Genomic DNA, 6000 nt, shown 5'->3' on the forward strand with positions numbered 1-6000 from the left:
CATCACTGTGGATGATAGTCATCCAGGGACAGTTGAACTATTATCACTAGATGATAGTCAATCAAGGACAGTTGAACTATAATCACTGTGGATGATAGTCATCCAGGGACAGTTGAACTATCATCACTGGATGATAGTCATCCAGGGACAGTTGAACTATCATCACTGGATGATAGTCATCCAGGGACAGTTGAACTATCATCACTGTGGATGATAGTCGTCCAGGGACAGTTGAACTATCATAACTGTGGATGATAGTCATCCAGGGACAGTTGAACTATCATCACTGTGGATGATAGTCATCCAGGGACAGTTGAACTATCATCACTGTGAATGATAGTCATCCAGGGACAGTTGAACTATCATCACTGTATGATAGTCATCCAGGGACAGTTGAACTATCATCACTGGATGATAGTCATCCAGGGACAGTTGAACTATCATTGTGGGTGATAGTCATCCAGGGACAGTTGAACTATCATCACTGGATGATAGTCATCCAGGGACAGTTGAACTATCATCACTGGATGATAGTCATCCAGGGACAGTTGAACTGTCATTGTGGATGATAGTCATCCAGGGACAGTTGAACTATCATCACTGTGGATGATAGTCATCCAGGGACAGTTGAACTATCATCACTATGGATGATAGTCATCCAGGGACAGTTGAACTATCATCACTGGATGATAGTCATCCAGGGACAGTTGAACAATTATCACTTTGGATGATAGTCATCCAGGGACAGTTGAACTATTATCACTGGATGATAGTCATCCAGAGGCAGTTGAACTATCATCACTGGATGATAGTCATCCAGGGATAGTTGAACTATCATCACTGGATGATAGTCATCCAGGGACAGTTGAACTATCATCACTGGATGATAGTCATCCAGGGACAGTTGAACTATCATCACTGGATGATAGTCATCCAGGGGCAGTTGAACTATCATCACTGGATGATAGTCATCCAGGGACAGTTGAACTATCATCACTGTGGATGATAGTCATCCAGGGACAGTTGAACTATCATCACTGGATGATAGTCGTCCAGGGACAGTTGAACTATCATCACTGGATGATAGTCATCCAGGGACAGTTGAACTATCATTACTGTGGATGATAGTCATCCAGGGATAGTTGAACTATCATCACTGTGGATGATGGTCATCCAGGGACATTTGAACTATCATCACAGTGGATGATGGTCATCCAGGGACAGCTGAGCTATCATCACTGGATGATAGTCATCCAGGGACAGTTGAACTATCATCACTGGATGATAGTCATCCAGGGACAGTTGAACTCTCATCACTGTGGATGATAGTTATCCAGGGACAGTTGAACTATCATCACTGGATGATAGTCATCCAGGGGCAGTTGAACTATCATCACTGGATGATAGTCATCCAGGGACAGTTGAACTATCATCACTGGATGATAGTCATCCAGGGACAGTTGAACTCTCATCACTGTGGATGATAGTTATCCAGGGACAGTTGTACTATCATCACTGGATGATAGTCATCCAGGGACAGTTGAACTATCATCACTGGATGATAGTCATCCAGGGACATTTGAACTATCATCACTGTGGATGACAGTCATCCAGGGACAGCTGAACTATCATCACTGTGGATGATAGTCATCCAGGGACAGTTGAACTATCATCACTGGATGATAGTCATCCAGAGAAAGTTGAACTATCATCACTGGATGATAGTCATCCAGGGACAGTTGAACTGTCATCACTGTGGATGATAGTCATCCAGGGACAATTGAACTATCATCACTGTGGATGATAGTCATCCAGGGACAGTTGAACTATATCACTCTGGATGAAAGTCATCCAGGGACAGTTGAACTATCATCACTGGATGATAGTCATCCAGGGACAGTTGAACTATCATCACTGGATGATAGTCATCCAGGGACAGTTGAACTATCATCACTGAACTATCGTCACTGTAGATGATAGTCATCCAGGGACAGTTGAACTATCATCACTGTGGATGATAGTCATCCAGGGACAGTTGAACTATCATCACTGGATGATAGTCATCCAGGGACAGTTGAACTATCATCACTGTGGATGATAGTCATCCAGGGACAGTTGAACTATCATCACTGTGGATGATAGTCATCCAGGGACAGTTGAACTATCATTACTGTGGATGATAGTCATCCAGGGATAGTTGAACTATCATCACTGTGGATGATAGTCATCCAGGGAGAGTTGAACTATCATCACTGGATGATAGTCATCCAGGGACAGTTGAATTATCATCACTGGATGATAGTCATCCAGTGACAGTTGAACTATCATCACTGGATGATAGTCATCTAGGGACAGTTGAACTATCATCACTGGATGATAGTCATCTAGGGACAGTTGAACTATCATCACTGGATGATAGTCATCTAGGGACAGTTGAACTATCATCACTGGATGATAATCATCCAGTAGTAGTATCAGCAGTAGTAACTATCTGGGTTGTACTACTACTGTTGAACAGTCTTGGTACTCTCACACTGTTGAACAGTCTTGGTACTCTCACACTATTGAACAGTCTTGGTACTCTCACACTGTTGAACAGTCTTGGTACTCTCACACTGTTGAACAGGCTTGGTACTCTCACACTGTTGAACAGTCTTGGTACTCTCACACTGTTGAACAGTCTTGGTACTCTCACACTGTTGAACAGTCTTGGTACTCTTACACTGTTGAACAGTCTTGGTACTCTCACACTTTTGAACAGTCTTGGTTCTCTCACACTGTTGATCAGTCTTGGTACTCTCACACTGTTGAACAGTCTTGGTACTCTCACACTGTTGAACAGTCTTGGTACTCTCACACTGTTGAACAGTCTTGGTACTCTCACACTGTTGAACAGTCTTGGTACTCTCACTGTTGAACAGTCTTGGTACTCTCACACTGTTGAACAGTCTTTGTACTCTCACAGTTGAACAGTCTTGGTGCTCTCACACTGTTGAACAGTCTTGGTACTCTCACACTGTTGAACAGTCTTGGTACTCTCACACTGTTGAACAGTCTTGGTACTCTCACACTGTTGAACAGTCTTGGTACTCTCACACTGTTGAACAGTCTTGGTACTGTCACTGTTGAACAGTCTTGGTACTCTCACACTGTTGAACAGTTTTGGTACTCTCACAATGTTGAACAGTCTTGGTACTCTCACACTGTTGAACAGTCTTGGTACTCTCACACTATTGAACAGTCTTGGTACTCTCACACTGTTGAACAGTCTTGGTACTCTCACACTGTTGAACAGTCTTGGTACTCTCACACTGTTGAACTTTATCAGAGAATTGACTAAAATTATGGTAATTAAAATAGATTTTTGTTAATAATTTTATTAAGACAGAAATTTGCCCGAAAGTCATTGTTGTGGATAACTAGAACCTTCAATACTGTGGATACCTAGAACCTTCAATACTGTGGATAACTAGAACCTTCAATACTGTAGATATCTAGAACCTTCAATACTGTGGATACCTAGAACCTTCAATACTGTGGATACCTAGAACCTTCAATACTGTGGATACCTAGAACCTTCAATGCTGTGGATAACTAGAGCCTTCAATACTGTGGATAACTTGAACCTTCAATACTGTGGATAACTTGTACCTTCAATACTGTGGATAACTAGAACCTTCAATACTGTGGATACCTAGAACCTTTAATACTGTGGATAACTTGAACCTTCAATACTGTGGATAACTAGAACCTTCAATACCATAGATAACTTGTACCTTCAATACTGTGGATAACTAGAACCTTCAGTACTGTGGATAACTAGAACCTTCAATACTGTGGATACCTAGAACCTTCAATACTGTGGATACCTAGAACCTTCAATACTGTGGATAACTAGAGCGTTCAATACTCTGGATAACTAGAACCTTCAATACTGTGGATAACTAGAACCTTCAATACTGTGGATACCTAGAACCTTCAATACTGTGGATACCTAGAACCTTCAATACTGTGGATAACTAGAGCCTTCAATGCTGTGGATAACTAGAACCTTCAATACTGTGGATAACTAGAACCTTCAATGCCGTATATAACTAGTACCTTCAATACTGTGGATAACTAGAACCTTCAGTACTGTGGATAACTAGAACCTTCAATATTATGGATACCTAGAGCCTTCAATACTGTGGATAACTAGAACCTTCAATACCATAGATAACTAGTACCTTCAATACTGTGGATAACTAGAACCTTCAATACTGTAGATAACTAGAACCTTCAATACTATGGATAAGTAGAACCTTCAGTACTGTGGATAACAATCTTTCAGTACTGTGGATAGCTAGAACCTTCAATACCATGGATAACTCGAAGCTTCAATACTGTGGATAACTAGAACGTTCAATACTATGGATAAGTAGAACCTTCAGTACTGTGGATAACTAGAACCTTCAATACCATGGATAACTAGAAGCTTCAATACTGTGAATAGAACCTTCAGTACTGTGGATAACTAGAGCCTTCAATATTGTGGGTAACTAGAACCTTCAATACTGTGGATAACTAGAACCGTCAATACTGTGGATAACTAGAATCTTCAATGCTGTGGAAAACTAGGGCCTTCAATACTGTGGATTACTAAAACCTTCAATGCTGTGGATAACTAGAACCATCAGTACTGTGTATAACAAACTTTCAATACTGTGGATAACTAGAACCTTTAATACTGTGGATTACTAGAATCTTAAATACTTTAGATAACTAAAACCTTCAATACTGTGGATAACTAAAATCTTAAAAGCAAGGGATAACTAGAACCTTCAAAACACTGGATAACTAGAACCTTCAAGGGTATGGATTACTAGAACCTTCAAAACAATGGATAACTAGAACCTTCAAAAGAATGTGCGGAGAGCCTGTACTGTCTGTTTAGACAGCGTATGCTGTCTGCCAGCTGCGTTCATATTTTGCTCCATGCTCGTGCTGCTACCTGTAGACCTGTCAGTGGGCATGCCACTTCAACCCACATCATGCTGCTTCCCTCTCACTTGGTGCCAATTCTTCACACAATCAACAAGGCCTACTCATCTCTCCCTCACAGGCATAACCACTCTAGGGCTAGGGCACTAACACTACCTGTGTACCCAGATACCACAAATAAAGAAGCCTCTGAAGTCTTATCATTGAACCCTGCTTGCAACAATGACACAAATAACCTTATCATAAATGAATAACTAGAACCTTCAGTGGATAGCTAGAACCTTCAAAACAATTGATAGCTAGAACTTTCAAAACAATGGATAAGTAGAACCTTTAAAACAGTGGATACCTAGAACCTTCAAAACAATTGATAACTGGAACCTTCAAAACAATGGAAAACTAGAACCTTCAAAACAATGGATAACTAGAACCTTCAAAACAATGGATAACTAGAACCTTCAAAACAATGGATAACTAGAACCTTCAAAACACTGGATAACTAGAACCTTCAAGGGGATGGATAACTAGAACCTTCAAAACAATGGATAACTAGAACCTTCATTGGCTTAGCACTTCTTTTTGATTATAATAATAATAGAACCTTCATAACAATGGATAACTAGAACCTTCATAACAATGGATAACTAGAACCTTCAAAACAATGGATAACTAGAACCTTCAGAACTGGATAACTAGAACTCTCAAAACAAGGTATGGATAAGCAGGGCAACAAAGAGTACTAAGTGTAAAGAGACCAAGACTCTTCAAGAGATGATCAGACACATTCTTGCAAGAGAGATCCTGATCAGTCAGACTGGTGCACAGCAACCACGACTATCCTGGAGGACACAGCACCAGTGTGGAGCCCACACCTGTGGAAGGAGCTTAAAATGTGTAAGAAGACTGGTCCAAGAGCTAGGAGGTAACAAAAGTCCAAGGACTTGAACCTACCAGCCCTGGAGAGGACCAGAGGAGACATAATCACGTCATGCAGAATAATCAGAATGACACAAAATGTCT

Source organism: Cherax quadricarinatus, chromosome 3 (genome assembly GCF_038502225.1).
Source record: "Cherax quadricarinatus isolate ZL_2023a chromosome 3, ASM3850222v1, whole genome shotgun sequence".
Classification (NCBI taxonomy): Eukaryota; Metazoa; Arthropoda; class Malacostraca; order Decapoda; family Parastacidae; genus Cherax; species Cherax quadricarinatus.